The 13,904-nt window shown below is 44.7% G+C and overlaps 1 non-coding gene across 1 annotated transcript; it reads right to left on the reverse strand.

Moving 5' to 3' along the window:
• Positions 1-7,606: 7,606 nt before the first annotated feature.
• On the reverse strand, positions 7,607-7,713 carry LOC111880488 (small nucleolar RNA R71). The gene has a single exon (XR_002846495.1). It is a non-coding gene; the product is annotated as a small nucleolar RNA R71 (small nucleolar RNA).
• Between the last annotated feature and the right edge of the window lie 6,191 nt (positions 7,714-13,904).

The following is a 13,904-nucleotide window of genomic DNA, read 5'->3' on the forward strand; positions in this document are numbered from 1 at the left end:
AACGGTGATTTCCCAAAATACCCTCATGTTATGTGATATTGATATTGATATGATGTATTCTCATGCTAGAGTAGGCTAGGTACTCTTATTAGGACTAGAGTGGCCTGATTTGTGATGCCTTAGCCTAGGGAGAGGTGAGCTGCTATGAGGTGCTTAAGAGTGAGTAGGTAGCAGCGAGGGGCTTATGAGAGATCGGTTAGAGAGTGGATTATGCATGATAGAGTACTTGGAATTTGGGATCCGAAGAGGAGGACTTGGGGTGTATTCTGCTATGATGTGGACAGTAGTATTGGGCCCGTACTACTGAAAGCACCGGGGCGGTGTACAGCCCAAGTAGGAATCTTTGGAATACCAAGGATCAAGGAGGAATGAGTTGTCGAGTGTGAGTATGCTCGAATGGATTCTAATTTATCGTATGTTGTATTTTAGAGGTAGATCATGGTGAGGACACGTCTTATGCCTGAGAGCAGTGGGGCCAGTGATGAGGAGATCCGCCGGATCATCCATGAGGAGGTGGCTGCGGCCATCAGGGCAGAAATACCAGAGATGTTCGGGTCTATTAAGACCACGTTGATTGAGACCTTCGACGAGCGTTATGCCGCTCTTTCTGAGGCTGCTGTTGCAGCGGCCACCGCAGCTATTGCTGCCGCGAGGCCGCAGGGTGATGATGCGTTGTTGTTCTGAGAGTTCAGCAACACAAAGCCGCCGGAGTTTGATGGGACCCAGGACCCGGTGGCGGCTATGAGATGGATTTCTGACATAGAGGGGTGTTTCTGCACTTGCTCATCTCCTGAGCATTTGAGAGTACGGTTCGCATTGAACTAGCTTCGCTTGGGAGCGAAGGACTGGTGGAAGTTTGTGACGGCACACTTTACGCCTGCTGAGCTTGCGGCGGTGACCTGGGAGAGGTTCACTGCCATGTTATGAGATGAGTACGTTCCCCAGGTGGAGAGGGAGCGTTTGGCCCAGGAGTTTCTGACCCTCAAGCAGGGTACTGAATCTGTTACGGTGATTACTAGGATGTTCCACGAGAGGGCGATGTTCTGCCCTGAGCACGTGTCCACTGAGCAGGCACGTATGAGCCGATATTTGAGTATCTTGAGGCGAGACATTCGGGAGTTCGTAGCGAACTCCTCATACCGGACATTTTTCGAGCTTTAGGCAAATGCCCGGAAGAGGGAGATTGAGCTAGAAACGCAGGCTAGGGAGGAGGCGGGGTCTCAGGGGAGGGATCGGCGACCGGCGCAGTCTCAGCCGGCAGCCATGCGGGCCAAGCCCGCTGATCCCAAATCAGGGAGCCAGAAGGGCCGCACTTGTGGGAAGTGCGGCAAGGGTCATGATGGAGTCTGTAGAGCGGGATCTTGCTACAAGTGTGGCAATGAGGGGCATATGGCCAACGACTGCCCCAAGGGGTTTGCGGTGTGTTTCCACTGGAACCAGACCGGACACCAGAAGGCAGAGTGTCCGCAATTGCGAGGATCATCTCAGGGAGCACCTCAGGGATCTGCCCCTGCCGCCATCAGAGCTACCGAGAGTCGGCCAGTGAAGGCCGAGGCACCGAGGGCATGAGGGAGAGCCTTTCAGTTGACCGCGGAGGAGGTCCGTGCAGCGCCCGATGTCGTGGCTGGTATGTATTCTTTCGTGTATTTATTTTGATGTTGAGATATTATGCTTATATTATGTTATGCATAGGTACTTTCCTTGTGAATTATGTACCTGCCTTGGTGTTATTTGACTCGGGTGCGAGTCGGTCTTTTGTATCTTTGGCTTTTAGTCAGCATATCAGTATTAGTCGTGAGGCATTGAGTCGGCCTCTGAGAGTTTCCATAGTTGAGGAGAGGGTGATATATGCCACGGAGGTTTTCCGGGGGTGCGTGTTCGAGATTTTCGGTGTTGAGTTCCCGATCGATTTGGTTCCTATTGCGATGGGTGATGTATGTGTCATTGTGGGCATGGACTGGTTGAGCAGATTCGGTGCGGTTATCGACTGCGAGCGACAGCTGGTGACCATACGAGACCCTAGTGGGGGAGTTCTTATGGTGTACGGCGAGGGTACACGTTCTGGATTAGCATTTTGTTCGGCCGCTAGGGTGAGGCAGTGTCTGCAGCAAGGCTATAAGGGTTTTGTGGCGTATGTGATGGATACGCGAGTGGATTCTGAGAGACCGAGGTCAGTTGAGGAGGTTCCGATAGTGCGTGAGTTTCCGGATGTATTTCCAGAGGAGTTGCCAGGTGTGCCTCCCGTGAGGCAAGTGGAGTTCAGTATCGATTTGGTTCCGGGGGCTGCGCCTATCGCTAAGGTGCCTTATCGCCTTGCACCTCCAAAGATGCAAGAGTTATCCTCGCAGCTTCAGGAGCTGCTGGGGAAGGGTTTTATTCGGCCAAGCAGCTCGCCGTGGGGAGCGCCTATCTTGTTTGTCAAGAAGAAGGATGGTTCACACCAGATGTGCATTGATTACCGGGAGTTGAACAAGCTGACGGTCAAGAACCGTTACCCGTTGCTGAGGATCGACGATTTGTTCGATCAGTTACAGGGAGCATCTTGGTTCTCCAAGATCGATTTGAGGTCTGGATATCATCAGGTGAGGGTGCGAGATGAGGACGTCCAGAAGACAGCATTCAGGACGCATTATGGGCATTACGAGTTTGTGGTGATGCCTTATGGGCTCACCAATGCCCCGGCAGTGTTCATGGATCTCATGAACCGAGTGTGCAGGCCGATGCTGGATCGGTCAGTGATTGTATTTATCGACGATATTTTGGTATATTCGAGATCTAGAGAGCAGCATGAAGGGCATTTGAGGGAGATCCTCAGAGTTCTGAGAGCGGAGAGGCTTTATGCCAAATTCTCCAAGTGTGATTTTTGGTTGCGAGAGGTCCAGTTCCTGGGTCATCTTGTTAACCAGAAAGGGATATTGGTCGACCCGGCCAAAGTTGAGGCGGTGATGAGTTGGGAGGTGCCGAGGTCACCCTCCGAGATCAGGAGTTTCTTAGGGTTGGCAGGTTATTATCGGAGATTTATCAAGGGTTTCTCTAAAATCGCAGTGCCACTCACCAGGTTGACCCGGAAGGGTGTCGCTTTTTCATGGGGCCCCGAGCAGCAGGCCTCCTTTGAGACGCTTTGCCAAAGGTTATGCGAAGCCCCGGTGTTAGCCCTCCCGGAGGGGATGGAGGACTTTGTGGTATACTATGATGCATCGGTCTTGGGGTTGGGAGCGGTGCTGATGCAGAGAGGGCATGTGATAGCGTACGCATCGAGGCAACTAAAACCTCATGAGACGAGGTATCCCACCCATGACCTAGAGTTGGGGGCAGTGGTGTTCGCCCTTAAGATTTGGCATCACTACCTGTATGGGGTTCGGTGTACGATATACACGGACCATAAGAGCCTGAAGTATTTGATGGATCAGCCCAACCTAAACATGCGGCAGAGTAGGTGGTTGGATGTGGTCAAGGATTATGATTGTGAGATTCTGTACCATCCGGGCAAGGCTAATGTGGTAGCCGACGCCCTGAGTCGCAGGGCGGAGAGCGCCCCATTGCGAGGTGTATGTTTGCGATTGAACGTGATGGCTCCGGTGTTGGACACCATTCGTGGAGCACAGGCTGAGGCCGTGAGATCGGAGAACCAGAAGAGAGAGCGAGTTGTTGGGTTGGTATCGGAGTTCATTACCGATAGTCGGGGGCTTATGACCTTTCAGGGGCGTATATGGGTACCGTATGTGGGAGGGGCGCGTACCATTTTGATGGAAGAGGCTCATTGGTCGAAATTTTCGATCCATCCTGGGGCCACTAAGATGTATTGGACCTAAGGAGAGAGTATCGGTGGCCCTGTATGAAGAGGGATGTTGCGTGGTTTGTTGAGAGATGCTTGACCTGCCGTAGGGTTAAGGCCGAGCACCAGAGACCGCATGGTAAGTTTCAACCGTTGGAGGTTCCCGAATGGAAGTGGGAACAGATCACCATGGATTTTATCACCAAATTGCCAAGGACTGGCAGGGGAGTTGATGCAATTTGGGTGATTGTGGACAGGTTGACGAAGAGCGCTCACTTTCTTGCTATCAGCGAGAGTTATTCAGCAGAGAAATTGGCAGAGGTGTATGTGAGGGAAGTGGTATCATGGCATGGAGTGCCGATCTCGATTGTTTCAGACCGGGATGTGCGTTTCACTTCCAGATTCTGGAAGAAGTTTCACGAGGAGTTGGGTACTAGACTGCATTTTAGTACCGCATATCACCCCCAGACAGACAGACATAGTGAGCGGACGATTCAGACGCTCGAGGACATGCTCCGGGCATGTGTGTTGGATTTCGGGGGAAGTTGGGATACGTACTTGCCCTTGGCAGAGTTTTCCTACAACAACATCCATCATTCGAGCATTGGTATGCCGCCCTTTGAGCTGTTGTATGGGAGGAGGTGCCAGACCCCCATTTGCTGGGGAGAGGTCGGACAGCGTGTGATGGGCAATACAGAGATCGTGCTTCAGACGACAGAGCAGATCCAGTAGGTCAGACAGAGGTTGTTGACCGCTCAGAGTCGTCAGAAGAGTTATGCAGACAGACGCCGGTCCGAGCTTGAGTTTCAGGTCGGTGACCTTGTGCTCCTGAAGGTCTCTCCTTGGAAAGGAGTGATTCGATTCAGGAAGAGGGGCAAGTTGGGGCCCCAATATATTGGTCCATTCTGAGTGATCGTGAGGGTAGGCAGGGTAGCCTATCGTTTGGATTTGCCAGCAGAGTTAGGGCAGATTCACGACACTTTCCATGTGTCGCAACTGCGGAAGTGTATAGCCGATGAGTCGGCAGTGGTTCCATTAGAGGATATTCAGGTGGATGCGAGCCTGAATTATGCTGAGAGACCAGTGGCGATCAGATATCGGAAAATCAAGGTTCTGAGAAACAAGGAGGTACCCTTGGTTTTGGTTCAGTGGCAGCATCGGAAGGGGTCCGAGATGACTTGGCAACCAGAGCGTGAGATGCATGAGCAGCATCCGGAGTTATTTTCAAAGCAAGACTTCGAGGGCGAAGTCTAGTTCTAGTGGGGGAGAATTGTAACAGCCCGGATTCCCAAGTATTAATTATTCTTATAATTTTGGTAATTTGTGAGGAGACTCGGCGAGTTGGAGCTCAAACTCGCCGAGTATGATCATGACTTGGGCACGGGTTCGCGTCTGGGCTCGGCGAGTCCATGTTGTTTAATGAAACCCTAATTTCCAGGGTATGAGACTTATTTAAAGGGGCTTATGGCCGTCATTTGCGGCCACCAACCCCAGAGAGAACCCTAAAGAGTCTTTGAGCGCGTTGTGAGAGAGAAGAGGAAGATCCTTGACTAATTGTGGGTGTTTTTGCATATAGAAGAGGATCAAGGCAAGAGGAGACCAAAGAAGGTGCTAATCCAGTGATTCTTGAGCTTAGAGACTTCATTTGAGGTAACCATTCATTCCTTTCTTAGTCCTTGGTGTAAATCTTAGAGTTAGGGTTTCTTTGTGGAATGATCCATGGAGTAATTGGCCTCCTTACATGTTGGTGCTTTAGATCTTGGCCCAAAGAGGTCCAGAGACCCTTTTCCCTCAAGCTTTATGAGTGTTAATGGAGGCCATGAGCTTAGAATAGCATTCTAGAGACCATATAATCAAATAAGGCCTTTGAACCTTTGCATGAGCACCAAGATAGTAACTTTACGTGATGTATGTGCTTGGAAGGACTGGATCTATGAGTTATTGGAACGGATCTGACCTCAGGAGTGAGTTTGAGTTTATGCATGGCATAGACTCGCCGAGTCTGAAGAACAGACTCGGCGAGTAGCATGAAGATTGTCCATAACCACTCAACGAGTGGTCTTGCCGAGTTAAGGGGTTGACTCAGTGAGTCAGGGAGAGTCAGAGAGGGTTGACAGGTGGACTGAGTCAAGCTGGAACTCGCCGAGTTGTTCTTGAGACTCGGCGAGTTGAGTCGTGGTGGCCCCGCAACTCATGCCAGGTGGAACTCGTCGAGTTAGGAAAATACTCGACGTTTCGAGAGAGGATCCCAGGGAATCAGTGGATGCGTATAGACTCGCCGAGTCGCTATAGTGCACTCGCCGAGTCCGGTCAAAGTTGACCGTTGACCATTGACCAGTGTTGACTTGATAGGGGTAGTCAACCTTAGTTGTGAAAGTGTTAATTAGAGATGTATTGTCTTATAGGAGGATTATAGCTCGGGGGATCGAGCATGAGTGATTTCCGGGATTTGCGAGTTATCGAGATACGCGAGGTGAGTCTTCTCACTATACTTTACCTTGAGTAGGTAATCAGAGTTATGTGACAGAGTATTTGTATGCTATATGTATGTTATGTGTTGTACTGCATTATTTCTATGTGATTTATGATGTGCATGTTTATAGAGTTGGAACCGGAAGGTTCACAGAGATTAGAACCAGAGGGTTCACAGAGTAGGGTCTATGGACCCACAGAGTTATAGCCTCGAGTGGCTAATATGTGTTATGTGTGGTATTTTGGGGAACTCACTAAGCTTTGTGCTTACAGTGTTGGTGTTATTTGTTTCAGGTACTAGTGATGACCGTGGGAAGGCGCCGACTTGGTCAGTACACACACACGGGATTTTTATGTTATCAGATCTTGGGATTTTTTATGTAGCATGGATTGAGTTTCAAATATTAATGCTTTTATGAATGTTAAATGATTTTTGTTTTTATAAAATGCAAAAATTTGTTTTGGAATTTACGGTGTTACAAGATTAATCGACCCTTTTTGTGGCACAAAATCTGCAAAAAGTTAATTGGTTATTTATTTTTGTTTATTAGCTTAGTTGATTAGCATATAACAAAAATTTTGTTTTCTGTTTCTGTCACAGAATTCACAACGTGAGTTTTATAAACTCACGACGTGAAAGCTGCGATTTTCAGTTTGTAGTATTTTCTTATTTTATTTCAGTTTTACGTTTTTAGTTTAGCAAGTTGTAGGAGTTCATGACCAGAGGATCTACCACACCTTTGGTGCAACCAATTGTAGATCCATAAGCTGCACTTCACAAGAAGACTGATAAGAAGACGCCACTACAAGAATTAAAGTCAGCATTTTCAAGGAAGTCGGGAAAGAAGACAGGAGAGTCAAGTACATCCTCAAGGCACAAGAGTAATTTTGAACACTTGGATCAAATACCCGTCCAAACCGAATCCGAAATTTGAAGAACATACGAGCGAACCCGAGAACGAGCCAAGAAACGAGATGGAAACAATTGAAGAGATGTCCATGGGAGCTTACAAGAAGCGGATCCGAGAAGATGTGGGTCCCGGTTTAGTCCAACCCGCAATACCGGCCACTGCCACATTCGAGCTGAAGGGGCATATCTTGACTGCACTGAAGGATATCCCATTTTTTGGGAAAGATCATGAGGATGCTTTTAAGCATCTAGATGAAGTCAACGACATTGCGGATTACTTCAATGTCCCAAATGTCAACAGAAACACCGTCTTCCTTAGAATGCTTCCCATTACTTTCAAGGGAGCTGCTAAAGAGTGGTTAAAATCACTTCCACCGGGCACGATCACCACTTGGGCTCAAATGCGTGAGCAATTTTTGGACCAGTTTTGCTCACCATCCTAGATAGCTAAACTTAAGAAGACAATAGCCAACTTTGAGCAACAGCCGGGGGAGTCATTATACGAAGCATGGGAGCGGTACAAGGGCTTGCTCAGAAATTGCCCTCAACATGATCTAAATGTGCAACAAGAGATGTCGATTTTCTATCATGGGGTCAACGTTATGACGAGACAACTCCTTGACTCTCAAGGACCTTTGACAAAGAAAAATCCAAGGGAGGTCAAGGAGCTGATTGAAGAATTCGCGAAGCACTCTCGCGAATACCACAACCCTAGGCAAGATGGAATCAAAGGCGGTGGAGGGGCCCAAACTGAAGAAATAGCAGTTGTGATGGCTAGGTTGAATAATTTGGATCGAAGGATAACACAAATGGACCAGTCAATTCATGCCATGAGAGTGGGTTGCGAGAGGTGTAGTGGTCCGCACTTGACCAAGGATTGCCATTTAGATGAGTTTGGGAACAGAAAAGCTCAAGTGTGCTACTCGAGTGGGGATAAGTTTGATGAAGACTGGAGGAAACCAAAGAAGGAATGGCTGCCATATGAAGAGTATAAGAAGCAAAAAGAAGAGAAGTATAGGCAGACAGGTCGAGGCTTCTATCAAAAGGAGCAGCCACCAGCTGAGAAGAAACCCGATATAGAGACCATGTTGATGAAGTTTATCGAAGCTTCGGAAAAGAGACACGATGCTACTGATGCTGCTATTATTAAACAGAAAACTTTAATAAAGAATCAGCAAGCCTCCATCTATAACCTTGAAGTACAATTTGGTCAACTAGCCACTCTAGTTCATGAGAAGTTATCCCCGAAAAATCCCAAAACGAAGACCCAATCTCATGTAATGGCCATAGATACTGAAGAAGAGGCCATCTCTGAGTTCTTAGAAGCCTTAGAAGTTGAACAACAGCAGCCTGATCCAAAGTTGAAGAAGCCCAAGCTCGAAAATCAAGAAGCTGCTGAATTCCAGAATTCACGACGTGGGCCCGTCATGAACAGAAAAATTTTGTAGCTGGTTCGGTTTATCAGCCACCTTTGCCTTTTCCTTCCCAAGCTACCCTTAGTCCACTGGAGAGAGAGCATCTGGAGTTCGTTAAGCAAGTGAAGGGTATCTCAATTAATACTCCTTATGTCGAATCCTTATCAAAAATTCCCGAGCATTAGAAATTACTGCACTATTTGATAGACACTCGTCAGCAATTAAAGAAGCAATCTATGGTGATTCTAAGTGAGCAAAGCTCAAAAGCTGTGTTGGGAGAGACACTTAAGAAGATGGGTGATCCTGGACGCCTCACTCTTCCGTGTGAATTTGGAAACAAAATGAAGGTTAATGCTTTAGCCGATTCTGGGGCTAGCATTAATTTGATGCCTTATACATTTTATCAGAAGCTGGAAATTCAGAAGATGAAGGCTACAAGAATGACTATTCACATGGCGAACCGTTCAGTGACACAACCCCGAGGCATCGTGGAGGATATTTTGGTGAAAATTGGAAAATTTGTTTTTCCAATAGATTTTGTAGTTTTGGATATGAAAGAAGACCCCGAGGTCCCAATTATCCTTAGTCGTCCATTGCTTAACACTGCTGGAGCTCTTGTTGATATTCGTGAGTCCAAGCTCACCTTGAGGGTGGGTGATGAAAAAGAAGTTTTTGGAATAGAAGATGGCTTCCAAAGGAATCATGTTCAAGAAGAGGTGTTCACAATCAATAAAGATAATGAACTAGAAGGACTAGAAAAGCTTATGGAAGAAGAGATCAAGAAAGTTCATCAAGTCAAAAGAACAAAACCAAGAGCATCTGTTCCATTTTTGGTTAAAGTCATTGCTTACAAGAGTCCACCTTCTTGGGTAAGCAAGGATGAGGAGATGACAAGTGATGAAGAGGAGTTCACTTCAAGGGTGACAAAGCCAGTGGAGAAAGAAGAGAAGGATGCTATGGAGTACAGGGAAGAAACTAAAGGGACCAAACGCAAGTTGGAAGAAGAGGTCAAAGCTAAAAAAGAGAATTCAAAGAAGGCGTACAAAAGGTGAGTTCAAGCTTACAAGAGGCAATTCAAGGAACAAAAGATCCTAGTGGTGGATTCTTCCGAGGACTCAACGTAGGAGGCACGGATTCCATCTCAAGACTCCAAGAAAAAGAAGCGCTTCTCGGGAGGCAACCCGAGTTTGGTTTGCAATTTTTATTTTTTTTATTTTGTTTGGTTTGTTTTAGTTTATTTTGTTTTGTTTTGTTGGGATTGTAAGAGCTATTAAGATATTATGTTACTTTTATTTTTCTTTGGTGGTTATTTCTCAGAAATTGCTAGGAGCGCCTAGAAAGGATAGCGAGATATAAGTGCGTACGTCTTTAGCCGGGAGTGTTTAACGTCGAGAGTCGAGACCCATATTTTAAAATAAGTGTGGGGTGAGTCAAGAGAGCAGTTAGTCAACGAAAGAGTCACAAACCGGTGAATTTAAAAGAGTCTTAATACATTAAGACATTGGATTTAATTATGCACATTAGAAGAAGATTTGGCAATGTTTTTCTGTCTGCCCAGTTTTCACGACGTGAACCATTATTCCTCACGTCGTGAATCTTAGGTTTTTACAAGTTCAAGGCCCTTGACATATTATTCTTTCATGGGTTGATACCATTCTTCTTGTCATTATTCTGGAGATTATTTGGGCTCATTTTCACTACCAAACAATGTGGCATATGCTTTCCCACATTGTTCGTTCTATTTTGGAGATTTACACCACATTTGAAGACAATTGAAGGCTCGATTTCATGTTTTGCTGGTACATTCCTTATTTCGCGAGTTCAAGATCCAAGTTTCTATTTTCAGAGTCTATATTCAAGATGCACGTTTTCCACACTTTTGGAGATGTTTACGCCACTATCCCAGGGGAGTTTGTTCTTTTTTCTCCTTTTTTCTTAGTTTTGATTTATTTTATGCATACAATGAGGACATTGTATGAAATAAGTGTGGGGTAGGGGGTAGAAGAAGTAAATTACTAGAAAATTTGAAAATTGAAATCTTTAATAATTGAATCTAGTAATAATAATTTGAACCATAGTTGCTAGTGTTGTATGGGATGATCCGATAAAAGTTCAAATGTTTAGTTGAGCCAATACACGTTATAGTGCATTTGTGGCCTCCCTTATTTTAGTGAAATCATGGAACAAAAACATAACCCCGCTTGGTTTGAGGGATGCAATATGTTTAACAGCCTAAACCTGAAATGTATCCAGGAAAATTATTGTCGTTAACCAATAAAGGTTGAAGTTGAGCGCCCCTGCTTAAGCATGTAGGGTTTTGAGTGAAAAAAGTGAGGTACATGTAAAAAAAAGAGAATTGCAAGAAAAGTTTGAAGAATTTTGGAGCAGTTAAAGTGAAGATCAAAAGATCAAAATTCCAAGAAATTCAAAAAGTTGAAGATACCAAAAATCAAATAACAAGGTGGTGAATTCAAAGAAATCAGAGAGCAAATGTCAAAGAAATGAAGAATTCCAAAGAGCTCCATAGTGGTATCATAAATTGTAATTCTAGATTGTATGCTTGGGTTGCTCAACTAAAAATACCTTGAGGTTAGGAGGTTTTCTGCGGATGGATTCGGAGGGTTGCATAAAATGAGCATTGTTCGGAAAAAGTGGGCAAGTGTTTATGAAGATGGTGAGTATTTAAAGTATGGTGGGGTACTTTAGGAAAATTTTACACACAAATGCATGCGTTGAGGTCTTGGCATAATGGCTGAACTGGAGTCGGATTGTTCTATATGATGTTAGTAATAAAGGGTTAAGTTTAAATTTGCTTGAGGGCAAGCAAAGCCTAAGTGTGGGGTATTTTGATATTGCCATATTTATACCTATTTTTAGGCAATATTTAAGTACATTTTTATTAAAAAGTTGGTAATTTGTTTAGAATAATGGTACTTATGAGCTTAATTGTTATTTGCAGCAAAAAAGAAGACATTTTGAAGAAAAGGGACTAAAAGCGTTAAAGGAAGAAACTTTGGGAGTTAAAAGATTAAAGGAGAAGAAAATCTAGAAAAAGCGTTCTCACGTCGTGGGAACTGGAAGATTCACGACGTGAGAGTTGGCTCTAGAAGATATGTACGCAGGTGAAGGAATCCTTGACAGACACAGTTATCTGAAACTCACGACGTGAATATCTTATTATTCACGACGTGAATTTGTAAAAATCAGCAACTATATAAACCCTTGACCATTATGAATAAAAAAACTTTTGGCTAGAGAAAGGGGTTCCAGAAGGCGATTTTGAGCAGAAGAAAAGTCCTGGAAAGAAGCTTTCAACACCAAAAGAGTGAAGGTCCGTAATTTAGTTTATTTATTTGTTAACTAGGAACATGTTTCATATTACCTTGAATTGTGTTAGTGTGTTAGTTGCTATTATGAGCAGCTGAATCTAGCTACTCTTGTTTAGCTAGATGAAGCTTCCAACTTATGAATAGCTTAATTTTTTTGGATTCATTTAGTTGGTGAATTGCTTGTGTTTGATTTATAGTTACCTAACATGCTTGTGTTTGTTTCTCTAATTGCTTGATTACATGTTCTGTGTAGATTAGTGACCATTAACTGCATGAACTTGTTTACCTAATGATTTAGTGAACATTAAATTGTTAGAGCTAGGATTGACCAATCTTAGTTAGTAATTAGAGTAAATAAACTTAGCTGTGTTAGAGAACGTGGATTGTGACTATAATTGCGTTTACATAATAAATCTTAGATAGCATATTCATATTCATAATTGGTTCTGTGTTTAATTGTATGTGACCATACATAATTTGACATGAATTAGTTAATTATTGGTAAAGTTAGAATTAAATTACTAATACAATTAAAACCAACTAGATAATCCATAATTATTAGCTAGCCATAAGGAAGAAGTGGATTCAAACTAGACAAGAGTGTGTTTTTACTTATTGATTGAATTTGAGTTAAGTTCGTCTGATCTTGTAAAATCAGATAAAACCCTTTATAAACTTGTTAATAATTAAGTTAATTTGATAGCAAATAGATTAATTAGTAACACCGTTCCCTGTGATCGACACCCGACTTACCCAAGCTATACTGTAATCCGACTAGGTACACTGCCTATAAGTGTATAGTTAGTTTAAGTTTGTTAGGTTAAAAATATTAAAATTAGTGGGTACTTTTGTGCACATCAATCTCGATCACCGACTCTCCGTCCTCCTTCAAACTCAGAAACTCCTGTGCCAACTGTTCCCGCTCGACTCTCAGAATGTAACGAGCGCGGAACATATCCAGGAACTGCTCCCAGGTAACAGCAGCTCTCTAATCATCAGTGTAAGCCCCAGTTGCAAGTCTCCACCAGTCCTTGGCTCCGGACCTAAGCAGGTTCAGAGCACACCTGAACTTTTGGTCAGTAGGGCACGAGCAGGTGAAGAAACACCCCTCCACATCGGAAATCCATCTCATAGCCTTGATGGGATCCTGTGTCCCATCAAAAGTAGGAGGCTTCGTGTTGTCGAAGTCCCGGTACTGAAAACCCCTACCAACTCCCCCTACCGTAGATACAGCTGATGCAGCTGCTGCGGCAGCTGTCTCCGCGAGGGCTGCGTAGCGCTCATCAAAATAATCCACCATGGCAGTCTTAATCGACCCGAACATCTCCGACAACTCGACCCGGAACAACGCAGCAACCTCATCGTGTAGTATCGCTCGGATCCTGTCATCCATCTCATCTGGCCTCATCTGGCCGATCGTCTCCAGTGCTGTCAGCTCCCCCTATCTGCCCTCTCCTGATCCTGATCCCTAACCAGATCCAGTCAAAAAGTGTCTGGTTACCACCATTCTGAAACATAACACAAGGCATCAGATAACTCATACAAATAATTGGGGACCAACCCCCGACAAAACCCTAGGGTTTGTGACTTCCTTGTTACGCGTATGGGTCCTGTGCTTTCAGTAGTACGAGCCAATACTACCTTCCACACCTACCCATATTTTTCCCAAGTATCATCACAAAGCCCTAATGACACACATAATCACATCGAGCACTCAAACTTCACCCCTAGAAGAAGGCTAAGTGCCTCGAAGTCGGCGGACACCTCCCAAACAACCTATCCATCTGTGAAACTTCCACCAACCCTGCAGCACTAGTGTATGCTAGCCATACATAGCGTTGGACCCTATAGACTTTGGAAATATTCAATCCTACCCTAAGCTCCCAATCAAACAAGAACAGAGCATAAGGCCAAATCGAACATTCTCAGGCTATAAGATCTTAGTTATGTATAACCGTGATGCCTACACTAGATAACTACAGTAATGATGTCAATTTCACATA

Source organism: Lactuca sativa, chromosome 6 (assembly GCF_002870075.4).
Source record: "Lactuca sativa cultivar Salinas chromosome 6, Lsat_Salinas_v11, whole genome shotgun sequence".
NCBI lineage: Eukaryota > Viridiplantae > Streptophyta > Magnoliopsida > Asterales > Asteraceae > Lactuca > Lactuca sativa.